General features: G+C 49.6%; 1 long non-coding RNA gene across 1 annotated transcript in view; it reads right to left on the minus strand.

The window, feature by feature from the left end:
- Nucleotides 1-15,761, minus strand: part of LOC143776505 (uncharacterized) — a 70,261-nt gene extending 54,500 nt beyond the window's left edge. The window contains exon 1 of the long non-coding RNA XR_013215857.1: nt 15,700-15,761. This is a non-coding gene — a long non-coding RNA (uncharacterized LOC143776505). The remainder of the gene's footprint in view (nt 1-15,699) is intronic.
- Nucleotides 15,762-16,009: the final 248 nt, after the last annotated feature.

The following is a 16,009-nucleotide window of genomic DNA, read 5'->3' on the forward strand; positions in this document are numbered from 1 at the left end:
GGATCAGAGGGGCAGAGTGTAGGCCGAAGCCTGCACTGGAGGCAGTTTAATATCTGTTGTGTCTGCGTGGCGTTTGCAGGACACGTTGCCGGCTACACAGCAGAGGAATAGCAGGCGTTGCTGAACCCCACTGACACAGTGTCGAGTGTTTTTCTCTATGCAGCCAGCACTTCCGAGCACCAACTGGTGGTATTAGAGCCCAGGGAATCAAGGAGGAGCAGAGTGTAGGCCAAAGCCTGCAATGGAGGCAGCTTAATATCTGTTGTGTCTGCGTGGCGTTTGCAGGACACGTTGCCGGCTACGCAGCAGGGGAACAGCTGGCATTGCTGAACCCCACTGACACAGTGGCAGGTGTTTTTCTCTATGCAGCCAGCACTTCCGGGCACCAACTGGCGGTGTTAGAGCCCAGGTCAGCAGGAGGATCAGAGGAGCAGAGTGTAGGCCGAAGCCTGCACTAGAGGCAGTTTAATATCTGTTGTATCTGCGTGGCGTTTGCAGGACACGTTGCCGGCTACACAGCAGGGGAACAGCTGGCATTGCTGAACCCCACTGACACAGTGGCGGGTGTTTTTCTCTGTGCAGCCAGCACTTCCGGGCACTAACTGGCGGTGTTAGAGCCCAGGGTCAGCAGGAGGAGCAGAGGAGCAGAGTGTAGGCCAAAGCCTGCACTGGAGGCAGTTTAATATTTGCTGTGTCTCAGTGGTGTTTGCAGGACACGTTGCCGGCTACACAGCAGGGGAACAGCTGGCATTGCTGAACCCCACTGACACAGTGGCGGGTGTTTTTCTCTTTGCAGCCAGCACTTCCGGGCACCAACTGGCGGTGTTAGAGCCCAGGGTTAGCAGGAGGATCAGAGGGGCAGAGTGTAGGCCGAAGCCTGCACTGGAGGCAGTTTAATATCTGTTGTGTCTGTGTGGCGTTTGCAGGACACGTTGCCGGCTACACAGCAGGGGAATAGCTGGCGTTGCTGAACCCCACTGACACAGTGTTGAGTGTTTTTCTCTGTGCAGCCAGCACTTCCGAGCACCAACTGGTGGTATTAGAGCCCAGGGAATCAAGGAGGAGCAGAGTGTATGCCAAAGACTGCACTGGAGGCAGTTTAATATCTGTTGTGCCTGCGTGGCGTTTGCAGGACACGTTGCTGGCTACACAGCAAGGGAACAGCTGGCATTGCTGAACCCCACTGACACAGTGGCGAGTGTTTTTCTCTGTGCAGCCAGCACTTTCAAGCCCCAACTGGCGGTGTTAGAGCCCAGGGTCAGCAGGGGGAGCAGAGAGTAGGCCGAAGCCTAATTGGAGCAAATTGAAAGGGAACCTTTAAACCCCCCAGGCGTTAGTAACTAGAAGAGCTATCTTGTGCAGTAATGCTGCACAAGTTAAAGGTGGCTCTTTTAATTACGTTCCTTACACATGCTGAATGAAATACTTCTAAAATTTTGCCCCTCATACCGTGAAACCGTCTCGGAGGTGGGAATTTCCTTCTTAATGAGACGAAGAACAGTTATAAAAAATACCCCCTTGGTGCTGGGCGCAGCCTCCTGAGCGTTGTTTTTTTGTGTTCCGGAGTCTGCGCTGTTGTGTTATCCCTTGGCCATGCGCTGTTACTGTGCATGCCCATGAATCCCAACCCCGCAGTGTCTTTCGATTTATTCACACTGCGGGGATGGGATTCATGTCCTTGCGCAGTAAATATCTTCGCCTCTCACTCATGTCCTTACACCTGCTTCAGACTGTGCGGCGTCAGCTGATCCCTTATCGCATACCACGGCCGTGAAGCCGCACAGTCTGAAGAAGGCAGAAGGAGATGAGTGAGGTGCGAAGATATGCACTGCGTATGCCCATGGATCCCAGCCCCGCAGTGCCTTCTGATTTATTCACACTGCGGGGCTGGGATTCATGGCCTTGCGCAGTGAATATCTATGCCTCTCACTCATGTCCTTACGCCTGCTTTAGACTGTGTGGCGTCAGCTGATCTATTATCGCATGCCAAGGCCGTGAAGCCGCACAGTATGAAGAAGGCAGAAGGAGATGAGTGAGAGGCGGAGATATGCACTGCGCATGCCCATGAATCCCAGCCCCGCAGTGTGAATAAATCAGAAGGCACTGCGGGGCAGCTTAGTGTCTGTTGTGTCTGTGTGGCGTTTGCAGGACACATTGCTGGCTACACAGCAGGGGAACAGCTGGCGTTGCTGAACCCCACTGACACAGTGGCGAGTGTTTTTCTCTGTGCAGCCAGCACTTCCGAGCACCAACTGGCGGTGTTAGAGCCTAGGGAATCAAGGAGGAGCAGAGGAGCAGAGTGTAGGCCAAAGCCTGCACTGGAGGCAGCTTAGTGTCTGTTGTGTCTGCGTGGCGTTTGCAGGACACATTGCTGGCGTTTGCAGGACACAGCAGGGGAAAAGCTGGCGTTACTGAACCCCACTGACACAGTGGCGGGTGTTTTTCTCTGTGCAGCCAGCACTTCCGGGCACCAACTGGCGGTGTTAGAGCCCAGGGTCAGCAGGAGGAGCAGAGGAGCAGAGTGTAGGCCGAAGCCTGCACTGGAGGCAGTTTAATATGTGTTGTGTCTGTGTGGCGTTTGCGGGACACATTGCTGGCTGCACAGCAAGGGAACAGCTGGCATTACTGAACCCCACTGACACAGTTGCGAGTGTTTTTCTCTGTGCAGCCAGCACTTCCGAGCACCAGCTGGTGGTGTTAGAGCCCAGGAAATCAAGGAGGAGCAGAGTGTAGGCTGAGGCCTAATTGGAGCAAATTGAAAGGTAACCATTAATCCCCCCCCCCAGGCGTTTGTAGCTGAAAGAGCCATTTTGTACAGCACTAATGCTGCAAAAGGAAAAGGTGGCTCTTTTTATTATGTTCCTTGCAAGCACAGAACTAGACACTTATGAAATGTGTCCCCTCACACCTTGAGACCGTCCCAGAGGTGGGACTTTCCTTCATAATGGGACGCAGCACAGCCGTCATTCCTCCCCCCTTGGCGACGTGCGCCGCCTCCTCAGCGTTGTTTTATTCTGTACCGGAGCCTGCACTGTTATGTTATCCCTTGGCCATGCGCAGTTAGCGCTGCCCGTCTTCTGCCATCATTTGGTGTCAGGCTGGCTGCGCCTGTGCGGCCGCGCTGCCCGAGATCCCACCTCGCAGTGTCGTCTAATGTAATCACACTGCGGGCCTGGGATCCCTGGGCATGCGCAGTGCATATCTTCGCCTCTCATTCCGGCTTTCTCAGACTGTGCGGCGTCACAGCCGTGGCATGCTATTAGGGATCAGCTGACGGCACACAGTCTGAAGAATGCGGAGGGAGATGAGTGAGAGCCTGAGGTGAAGATATGCACTGCGCATGCCCATGGATCCCAGGCCCGCAGTGTGATTAAATCAGAAGAGACTGCGAGGTGGGATCTCGGGCAGCGCGTTTGCACTGGCACAGGCAGCCTGACAACAAATGATGTCAGAAGACGGGCAGCGCTAAATGTGCATGGCCAAGGGATAACATACCAGCGCAGGCTACGGGACAGATTCAAACAATGCTGAGGAGGTGGCCCATGGTGCAAAGGGGGTAGGAATCACGGCTGTGCTGCGTCCCATTACGAAGGAAAGTCCCACATCTGGGACGGTTTCATGGTATGAGGGGACACATTTCATAAGTGTAAGATTCAGCGTGTGCAAGGAGCACAAAGAAAAGAGGCACCTTTTCCTTGTGCAGCATTACTGCTGCACAAGATGGCTCTTTCAGTAACAAATGCCTGGTGGGGACAGGTTCCCTTAAATTTCTGTAGTTGTGTCAGTGTGGCGGTCGCAGGACACATTGCCGCAACACAGCAAGGGAACAGCTGGCGTTACTGAACCCCAATAACAGAGGAGCAACTGTTGACTGTGCAGAAAGCACTTCTGGGCAGCAACTGGTGGTGTTAAAGCCCAGGGACAGCAGGAAAAGCAGGCTGGATGTATTGCCGCAACACAGCAGGGGAGCAGCTGGCGTTACTGAACCCCAATAACAGAGAAGCGACTGTTGACTGTGCAGACAGCACTTCCGGGCAGCAACTGGTGGTGTTAAAGCCCAGGGACAGCAGGAGGAGCAGGCTACAGTTATTGCTGCATCACAGCAGAGGAGCAGCTGGCATTACTGAACCCCAATAACATGGCAGCAAGTGTTGACTGTGCAGACAGCACTTCTGGGCAGCAACTGGCGGTGTTAAAGCCCAGGGTCAGCAGGAGGAGCAGGCTACAGTTATTGCCGCAACACAGCAGGGGAGCAGCTGGCGTTCCTGAACCCCAATAACAAAGGAGCGACTGTTGACTGTGCAGACAGCACTTCCGGGCAGCAACTGATGGTGTTAAAGCCCAGGGACAGCAGGAGGAGCAGGCTGGAGGTATTGCCGCAACACAGCAGGGGAGCAGCTGGCTTTTCTGAACCCCATTAACACAGCAGCAAGTGTTGACTGTGCAGACAGCACTTCTGGGCAGCAACTGGTGGTGTTAAAGCCCAGGGACAGCAGGAGGAGCAGGCTACAGTTATTGCTGCAACACAGCAGGGGAGCAGCTGGCATTACTGAACCCCAATAACATGGCAACAAGTGTTGACTGTGCAGACAGCACTTCCGGGCAGCAAATGGCGGTGTTAAAGCCCAGGGACAGCAGGAGGAGCAGGCTGGAGGTATTGCCGCAACACAGCAGGGGAGCAGCTGGCGTTACTGAACACCAATAACAGAGGAGCCACTGCTGACTGTGCAGACAGCACTTCTGGGCAGCAACTGGCGGTGTTGGAGCCCAGGGACAGCAGGAGGAGCAGGCTGGAGGTATTGCCACAACACAGCAGGGGAGCAGCTGGCATTACTGAACCCCAATAACAGAGGAATGACTGTTGACTGTGCAGACAGCACTTCCGGGCAGCAACTGGCGGTGTTGAAGCCAAGGGAAAGCAGGAGGAGCAGCGTGTAGGCTGAGGCCTAATTGGAGCAAGTTAAAAGGTAACTAGTGTTGAGCATTCTGATACCGCAAGTATTGGGTATCGGCCGATACTTGCGGTATCAGAATTCCGATACCGAGTTCCGATACTTTTGTGGTATCGGGAATCGGTATCGGAACCATATTCATGTGTAAAATAAAGTATTAAAATAAAAAATATGGATATACTCACCTCTCCGGTGGCCCCTGGATCTTACCGCTGTAACCGGGAGCCTTTGTTCCTAAGAATGAGCGCGTGAAGGGCCTTCAATGACGTCGCGGCTTCTGATTGGTCACGTGACCGCTCATGTGACCGCTCACGCGACCAATCAGAAGCCGCGACGTCAGCCGCAACGTCATCGAAGGTCCTTCACGGGCTCATTCTTAGGAACGGAGGGTCCCGGTTACAGCGGAAAGATCCAGGGGCCACCGGAGAGGTGAGTATATCCATATATATCCATATACTCACCTCTCCGGCGGCCCCTGGACCTTACCGCTGTAACCGGGAGCCTCCGTTCCTAAGAATGAGCCCGTGAAGGACCTTCGATGACGTCGCGGCTGACGTCGCGGCTTCTGATTGGTCGCGTGAGCGGTCACATGAGCGGTCACGCGACCAATCAGAAGCCGCGTCACATTATTAGTGGCTGTAGTGACATTTACAGTAATTGGATTTGCCTCTGATTTAAATTCTTTAGAGTAATTTTTAGGGTGATTTTGCATCCAGCTGTCATGAATCAGCTGCCGGGTGACCCGGGACCAGGGGCTCCTTCCCTGTCCTCACCATTAGGAGGTGCCCTATTCCAAGGGATACTTCTGAAGGTGAATATGCCATGGTCACCACCCTTGCCTTATCTTGTGAATCAGACCACTGTCTGTTCTCTTCCCCCACCCAGGGAAGAGGGGCACTATTGTGCGCCGCAGTACACCAACCCAACGAACAAGACAACACAAACACAAGGGTAACTGAAAATATCATATAAAAGAGGAACCCACCACGCAACAGTCAGTCACAGATAATTCTTCCAAAACTCTTTATATATACAACTCTCCTCCAAGCCATGCAGCAAAATCTAGCTCTGACTGGTTTGAACCTGGAACCAGATTGTAAAGGGGATCGGAGTAGCTAGCAGAGCTCCGCTGAGAGCTCATATTACCAGAGTTTCCAACATGGCCGATTAACCCCTGTTCTGCCAAAAGAAATAAACACCATTTAAAAAGGAGAGGTACTTCTTTTTGGCACAGGAGTAGGCGCAATCCAACGCTGCGGTCTTCTGGCTCCTCTCTGTTGTGGTAACCCTGTGACACGAGCCCTCAAATGGTTGATGATTTTGGTCAACATTGACCATTGATATGTCATTTTGTTCATCCCGAATATTTTGCTCATTTTACACATGAATATGGATCCCAGGGCCTGAAGGAGAGTTTCCTCTCCTTCAGACCCTGGGAACCATTCCGATACTTTGCGTCCCATTGAAATGCATTGGTATCGGGTATCGGTATCGGCGATATCCGATATTTTTCGGGTATCGGCCGATACTATCCGATACCGATACTTTCAAGTATCGGATGGTATCACTCAACACTAAAGGTATCCTTTAACCCCCCCCCCATCAAAGCAAAAGGCGGCTACTTTTAAGAACCTAGAATATAAGACATATTTTCAGTTGTTTCACACTTTTTTAAGTATATAATTCCACATGTGTTAATTCATAGTTTTGATGCCTTCAGTGTGAATGTACAATTTTCATAGTCATGAAAATACAGAAAAATCTTTAAATGAGAAGGTATGTCCAAACTTTTGGTCTGTACTGTACGTATAAGTATTATTTTTTCGACAAACTAAACAACAATGCAGCTTCTTGTTACACAATTCAGGTTAATGACCAAGTTCTTGAATTCTTCACATAAACAAGTTTACAAGATTTGGATTTGTAAAGTATTGTTTTTTTAATGTCAGGCAGTACTCCAGCATTACAGTTTTTTACCATCTGCTAGACTTAAACTAACTCTAAATGACAATTCTACTTTACACACAGATTATCTTTAATACGTGCTTACTGGATAATGTTCAGTATGGGATTATAAGCGATCTGCATTACCTGACCATATTGTTACATTTTTTTTGTGAGATACGTCAAAATATTAAAGTGTACATATATGGAAGCAGGACGCTAAAGTGCGTCCTGTTTGTGCAAAAGTTTGTGTAAATTTTTTTACACTTTTGCATCTTTCTTCCATCAGTGTACACTTTAATGCAGATAGTGTTATGCCTCTTTTAGAAGGATTAGAATCTACCCCTAGGATCATAAGTTAAATTCAAGGTTGATTTGCTCAGGGTATTGGGGCATTGCAAACATGCGCTATGGTCTAGAGATTAAGTGATATGGGCAATCAGCGTCGGACTGGAGCACCTTGAGGCCCACTATGTAACTACGTAGATATAAATACAAGACCACCAATTGTGTGGTAAAACACGCTAATATCAGGGTATAATATAAGGTAGTACACACATCTTAATTATGTAGCAGGGGCTGGGGTAGAATCATATAAGTGTAGCCCCCTCATGGAATATAATGTCGCCCCCTCATAGAATATAATGTAGCACCCTTATAAAATATAATGCAGCCCCCTCTCATAGAATTTAATGCAGTACCCCACAAAATGTAATGCAACTCCCTCAGGTATAACGCAGTCCCCACCATAGAATATAATATAGCACCCTCATAGGGTATAATGCAGCCTCCCTCATATAGTATAATGCAGCCCACTACAGAATATAATGCAGCCCCCTCATAGAGTATAGTGTAGCCCCCTTATAGGGCATAATGCTGCCCCTCTCATATAGTATGATGTAGCCCCAGAATATAATGTTGTCCCCTGATAGAATAATGCAGCCCCACCACAGAAGATAATGCAGCCCCCATACAGTATACTGTAGCCCCCTCATATAGTATGATGTAGCACCCAGAATATAATGTAGCCCCCTCATAAAGTATAATGCAGCCCCTCTCCACCCCCATCATTGTCCTCATCACCACCTCCATCATTGCCTTCTCCCTTCTCCCCCACCACCACTATCATTCTCCCCCACCACCCCATCACTGCCCATTCCACCACCTCCATCATTGCCTCCTCCCCACCACCATCATTGCCCATTTCATCACCTCCATCATTGCCTCCCCCCACCATCATTGCCCATCACCTCTATCATTGCCTCCCCCCACCGCCATCATTGCTCATCACCTCTATCATTGCCTCCCCACCATCATTGCCCAATCACCATCATTGCCCATCACCTCCATCATTGCCTCCCTCACCATCATTGCCTATCACCTCCATCATTGCCCATCACCTCCATCATTGCCTCCCCTCATCATCATTACCCATCACCTCCATCATTGCCTCCCCACCATCATAGCCATCACTTCCATCATTGCCTCCCCTCACCATCATTGCCCATCACCTCCATTATTGCCTCCCCACACCACCATCATTGCCCATCACCTCCATCATTGCCTCCCCCACCACCATCATTGCCCATCACTTCCATCATTGCCTCCCCATACTGCCATCATTGCCTCCCCCTACCGCCACTATTGCCCATCATCTCCATCATTGCCTCCCCCACCATCATCATTGCCCATCACCTCCATCATTGTCTCCCCCACTGCCATCATTGCCTATCACCTCCATCATTGCCTCCCCCCACCACCATCATTGTCCATCACCTCCATCATTGCCTCTCCCCAACGCCATCATTGCCCATCACCTCCATCATTGCCTCTCCCATCGCCATCATGCCTCCCCCCAATGCCATCATTGCCCATCACCTCCATCATTGCCTCCCCCTACCGCTGTCATTGCCCATCACCTCCATCATTGCCTCCCCCATCGCCATCATGCCTCCCCCCACCACCATCATTGCCCATCACCTCTATCATTGCCTCCCCCACCACCATCATTGCCCATCACCTCCATCATTGTCTCCACCCACCTCCATCATTGCCTATCACCTCCATCATTGCCTCCCCCCACCAATATCATTGTCCTTACCCACCACCCCTCTCCCACACACACACACACACACACAAAGCACCACATCACTCTCTCACACTCACACAAAGCACCGCACCACATACACACATATGCAGGCACAAAGACACACAGCACAGCTCACCTCCCTGCAGCAGCAGCTCATCCCAGCAGCCTCTACCTCGCCGGCAGCTTTCTGTCAGAGTCAGCGTGCTGGATGATGACGTCATCCAGCTGGGCTGTCTCAGACAGGAATCAGGATGCCAGGATGTGCTGCGCTGTGTGTCTGTGTGCCTGCATCTGTGTATGTGGTGTGGTGCTTTGTGTGTGCGTGTGTGTGGTGCGGTGCTTTGTGTGTGTGCATGTGTGGTGTGGTGGGGCTTTACATGCGGGCAGTGTTAGCTGCAGCCTGCGGCTAACGCTGCCTTGTATTAAAGAGAAATGGTACCCACACCTCTCCGTGACCATAGCGGCGCAGAGAAGCGTGAATATTCATTTTGCTTTAGCAGCGGGGACAGAATCCTGTCTCCAGCTGCTGCTAGGCTGGCACAGGGTGGGCACCCTTGACTCAGGAGCCCCATAGCCACTGGCTGGAGGCCCCTGGAGCAGTGGGGGCCCTTGAGGCAGTGGGAGCCCTAGGCAGTTGCTGGCCAGTATGCCAGCAGGTGTCAGTGCCTGGGCCCACCGGAGAATCCTGGCCAGGCTGAGCCTGTCGGCAATGGTGCAATCATTTTAGGAGTGGAGCCTAAACTTGATTATGACTGTTTTTGAGAGACAATAACCACTCACCTCACTAATAGAGATCATGTACCTGAATACATTGACAATATTAATACACTAGAGGGAATGCTTGATTCACACTATATGGTCCTTTAGTGTCAGTTCCACTACCAGCTAGTTAGAGGCGATTTGTGCAATTTGAAGATATCACTCTTTTGGGCAATAGTGAAATCGATTCAGGAGTGGAGCTTAACTGTCTGATTAACCTTTAGTGCAGTATTGGATTGAATATTTATAGGCAATAGTCTTTTTTAGAGAAGTCTACTTGCCTTAACATACTGATATATTAGAGGTAATTGTTGTTGGACTTTGGCCATATGGCTTCTGTAAGTCAGCTCCACTGTCAACTAGGCAACTGCGATATGTGAAATTTGAAGATATCACTGTTATGTATGCACTTTATATATCAATTAACGTATATACTCGAGTATAAGCCGAGATTTTCAGCCCAAATTTTTGGGCTGAAAGTGCCCCCTCGGCTTATACTCGAGTCACGGTCGGCGGTGGGGTCGGCGGGTGAGGGGGAGAGGGCGCTGAGGCATACTTACCTAGTCCCGGCGATCCTGTCGCTCCCCCTGCCCGTCCCACGGTCTCCGGGTGCAGCAGCTCTTCCCCTGTTCAGCGGTCACGTGGGACCGCTCATTAGAGAAATGAATAGGCTGCTCCACCTCCCATAGGGGCGGAGCCGCATAATTCATTTCTCTAATCAGCGGTGCCGGTGACCGCTGACAGAGGGAGAGGCTGCGGCACCCGGAGACCAGCTGTCCGGGAGAAGGAGCCAGGGACGCCGGGAGCAGGTAAGTATGACATATTCACCTGTCCTCGTTCCACACGCCGGGCGCTGTCTCCATCTTCCCGGCGTCTCTCTCTCTCCACACTGACTGTGCAGGTCAGAGGGCGCAATGACGCATATAGTGTGCACGGCACCCTCTGCCTGATCAGTCAGTGCGGAGAGACGCCGGGAAGATGGCGCCGAGGAGCTGCAAGCAAGAGAGGTGAGTATGTGTTTTATTATTTTTATTGCAGCAGCAGCACAGCTATGGGGCAATAATGGTGCAGAGCACTATATGGCACAGCTATGGGGCAATAATGGTGCAGAGCACTATATGGCACAGCTATGGGGCAATAATGGTGCAGAGCACTGTATGGCACAGCTATGGGGCAATAATGGACGGTGCAGAGCACTGTATGGCACAGCTATGGGGCAATAATGGACGGTGCAGAGCACTGTATGGCACAGCTATGGGGCAATAATGGTGCAGAGCACTGTATGGCACAGCTATGGGGCAATAATGGTGCAGAGCACTGTATGGCACAGCTATGGGGCAATAATGGTGCAGAGCACTGTATGGCACAGCTATGGGGCAATAATGGACGGTGCAGAGCACTGTATGGCACAGCTATGGGGCAATAATGGACGGTGCAGAGCACTATATGGCACATCTATGGGGCAATAATGGTGCAGAGCACTGTATGGCACAGCTATGGGGCAATAATGGTGCAGAGCACTATATGGCACAGCTATGGGGCAATAATGGTGCAGAGCACTATATGGCACAGCTATGGGGCAATAATGGTGCAGAGCACTGTATGGCACAGCTATGGGGCAATAATGGACGGTGCAGAGCACTATATGGCACAGCTATGGGGCAATAATGGTGCAGAGCACTGTATGGCACAGCTATGGGGCAATAATGAATGGTGCAGAGCACTATATGGCACAGCTATGGGGCAATAATGGTGCAGAGCACTATATGGCACAGCTATGGGACAATAATGGTGCAGAGCACTATATGGCACAGCTATGGGGCAATTATGAACGGTGCAGAGCACTATATGGCACAGCTATGGGGCCATAATGAACGGTATGGAGCATCTATTTTTATTTTTGAAATTCACCGGTAGCTGCTGCATTTTCCACCCTAGGCTTATACTCGAGTCAATAAGTTTTCCCAGTTTTTTGTGGCAAAATTAGGGGGGTCGGCTTATACTCGGGTCGGCTTATACTCGAGTATATACGGTACTTACAATCTAGGCTATGTTATACCCATCACACTAAATGGTGAATGTCCCTTACAAATCTATGGGATACACCTAATAGGCTATGTGTGTATGAATATTGTTTTTATGGGCTATAGTCTCTCTTCCAATAGTAATAGTTTATAGTGTTTCCTGATGAGTTGCTAAACAAAGAGCGACAAAACGCAATGAGACAAAATACATGAATGATATGGTATTTTTGTGTATCACTTTAGTGAGATTCTAGGTTTATGTTTTTGTTCTGCTAGTCCAGTCACTTCCTGAGTTTTCAGGATTTAAGTTACTTAAAGGGGTTGTCTACTACTAGAAAACACACCAAAAACAGGCAAAGATGCTTACCTGTCTAAATGGGCCTCAATACAATTGCGCAGACTGGGTGCAGCGGACCCAAATAAAATGGCAAATGCACAGGAGCAATACCTAATGAAACAACCAGCCTTCAATCAGGGATTGGCCGTGTGGTACACCAATGCACTAAGATACATACTCTGTATGTGGCGTGTTCACACAAGGAATGCAGAGCATCTGGCTCCAGCCTATTACTAACGCCCTAAAACGCTTACCACCTGCTCAGAGCACCAGCAAGCAAAAAAAAATAAAAAAAAGGAAATGACCCGTTGAAGCGTATACCACGCGAAACGGCCGTAGTCCATTAACCTAAACAGTTCATCTTGCAATTACCCTGCCCTCTGTAACCATGTCCACAGCACGTTGTTAAAATAAAGGACAAAGGTTTTTTTTACAGGAAGACTCGTGTGGTGCTGCTATTTTCTTCCTGTTTGGATTTCCACTCATGTTTTTTCAAGCAAGCACGCCTTATTCCAGTGGATTACCGTTTGGTGGGGTTGTCGACTCAGCTCATCCTACTGGACTCTGTTAAGACTGTTCACACAGTGAGTACTCACCTGTTTCTTAGTGCTTTTTTCTTGTTTTTTTATGGACAAGAAAGCACTGTGTGTTGTGAAAATTCACGTTTGCTGTCACATAGAATGACTTCAGACTTTTACCCTAAGTCCGGACAACCCCTGTAAACTGAACTGTGCTGTTCAGCTCCATTTATTTTTTACATCTGGCAACAGCCAGAGCCATACCTCCCAACTTTTGAAGATGGGAAAGAGGGACAAAGTTTGCGGCACGCTTCGCGCGCCGCGGCAAATTTTAGGCCATGCCTCTGACCACACCCATTCATAATTAGTCACACCCATATCCACATCCCAACCACACCCATTTAGCACTGCCGATCACACTGTTTCATATACAATAATTATAAACAAAAAAAATGGCCACACAGTGCCCCATACTGTATAATGGCCACACATGACGCTCCATAATATATAATGAACACACATGACGCTCCATACTGTATAATGAACACACATGATGCTCCATACCGTATAATGACCGCACATGATGCTCCATACTGTATAATGACCGCACATGATGCTCCAGACTGTATAATGACCGCACATGATGCTCCATACTGTATGACCGCACATGATGCTCCATACTGTATAATGACCGCACATGATGCTCCATACTGTATAATGACCGCACATGATGCTCCATACTGTATAATGACCGCACATGATGCTCCAGACTGTATAATGACCGCACATGATGCTCCATACTGTATAATGACCGCACATGATGCTCCAGACTGTATAATGACCGCACATGATGCTCCATACTGCATAATGACCGCACATGATGCCCAATACTGTATAATGACCGCACATGATGCTCCATACTGTATAATGACCGCACATGATGCTCCATACTGTATAATGACCGCACATGATGCTCCATACTGTCTAATGACCGCACATGATGCTCCATACTGTATAATGACCACACATGATGCTCCATACTGTCTAATGACTACACATGATGCTCCATACTGTATAATGACCGCACATGATACTCCATACTGTATAATGACCGGACATGATGCTCCATATTGTATAATGACCACGCATGATGCTCCATACTGTATAATGACATACAGGCACGCAGCTCACACACAGGCACGCAGCTCACACACACGCTCACACACGCACGCAGCTCACACACGCACGCAGCTCATACACGCACGCAGCTCACACACGCAGCATCACAAACGCAGCTCACAAACACATGCAGCTTTGACACAAATGCATCACACACGCAGCCATCACACACACACACACATGCAGCCATCACACACGCAGCCATCACACACGCAGCCATCACACACACACGCAGCCATCACACACACACACACGCAGCCATCACACACACACATGCAGCCATCACACACACACACGCAGCCATCACACACACACACGCAGCCATCACACACACACATGCAGCCATCACACACACACGCAGCCATCACACACACACGCAGCCATCACACACATACACATGCAGCCATCACACACACACACAGCCATCACACACACACGCAGCCATAACACACACACACAGCCATCACACACACACACAGCCATCACACACACACACGCAGCCATCACACACACACACATGCAGCATCACACACATCACACACAGCCATCACACACACACACGCAGCCATCACACACACACACACAGCCATCACACACACACGCAGCCATAACACACACAGCCATCACACACACACGCAACCATCACACACACACACATGCAGCATCACACACATCACACGCAGCCATCACACACACACGCAGCCATCACACACACACGCAGCCATAACACACACACACAGCCATCACACACACACACGCAGCCATCACACACACCCATGCAGCCATCACACACACACGCAGCCATCACACACACACACAGCCATCACACACACACACGCAGCCATAACACACACACACAGCCATCACACACACACAGCCATCACACACACACGCAGCCATCACACACACACACATGCAGCATCACACACATCACACACACAATCTCCTCTGTGATGCAGGGGCGGCTGATGTCCATGTGCAGCTCTCTGCTGAAGTCTTCAGTCTCCTGCTCACAGCTCTGCACTATCCCTGCACCTCCCCCGTCTCTCCTTCTCTGCCGGGATAGCAGATAAGAGCAGGAGAAGCCGGAGCTCCGTGCACACACAGCCAGAGGTAGTGAATCGCTGACCTTTCTTCTTGATTGCTGCAGGCTCTCTCCCTCAGCGTGGCAGCGCCGCACAGGGGGCAGGGGGGGGGGCGCGGGCGGTCAGGAGACAGCTTTTATTAAAAAAAAAAAAAAACTGCCACAAACCTGTTACTCAGGTGCCGCCCCCTGCATTGTCCCCGCCCTAGGCACGTAGTGCGGGACAACTAATGTCCCTCCCGGGATCCCGGGGCTGACTGTCAAAATCAGGACAGTCCCGCGGGATCCGGGACTGTTGGGTGGTATGGCCAGAGCTGATCACCACTTTTCTAAGAATTGGTCATCAATATCATATGCCCAGACAAGCCCTTAAATTGGAGACTTTGTCCACATTATCATTAAGATTCTTCACTATGTGATGCTTTCCATTACTTTTAACAGTGAGAATCTGTGCTGCATTCAGCCTATTGTTACTGTTAAAATGAGGGAAATTTTCATGACACTCCAATGGACCTGATAATAACAAAACGATTGATCGCTCTTTGGATCCATTGTACAATTTGAACAAAGTTCATTAAGCTAGTGTGAACAGAACCTAAGACCAGGGTGCCTTCAGATTTACCTTAAGTGAACCTACATTGTAATGCAATACTCCTGCTAAATGAAATATAAAACTAAAGATGAAATGTGCCACAAAATGCAAAATGTAAAGTTCCTCAGATACTTGGAGATCTCCCTCTGTATATAAGACTCTAAAAGGTTTATCAAACAACATCAAGTTCAAGCGTCTACAGAACGCAGCTGCTTTCTTACCAGTGTCTTTCTGCTTAACATCTGGAGGAAGCTGGCCTGGAACATACAACTGGTAATCTGGCTACACAGAATAATAAAACCTTATTACAACAATATGGACTTCATGAATACTTCAAACAAAAACTCAGCAGCAAGCTTAAAATATAAACACGGTAAAGGACTTTTTGTTTGTCGTGCAGAAGTAATTTAGATCAATCCTTCTTGGCTCAAAACAACCACTGTTGTAGCTCATTGGGTTGTTTTCTGTTTTCCCATGAGATGTACTTTGGCTGTCTGTACCCGTCATAAACATTTTATATGTACCACAAGA

The sequence above is a fragment of the Ranitomeya variabilis genome, chromosome 1 (genome assembly GCF_051348905.1).
Source record: "Ranitomeya variabilis isolate aRanVar5 chromosome 1, aRanVar5.hap1, whole genome shotgun sequence".
Classification (NCBI taxonomy): Eukaryota; Metazoa; Chordata; class Amphibia; order Anura; family Dendrobatidae; genus Ranitomeya; species Ranitomeya variabilis.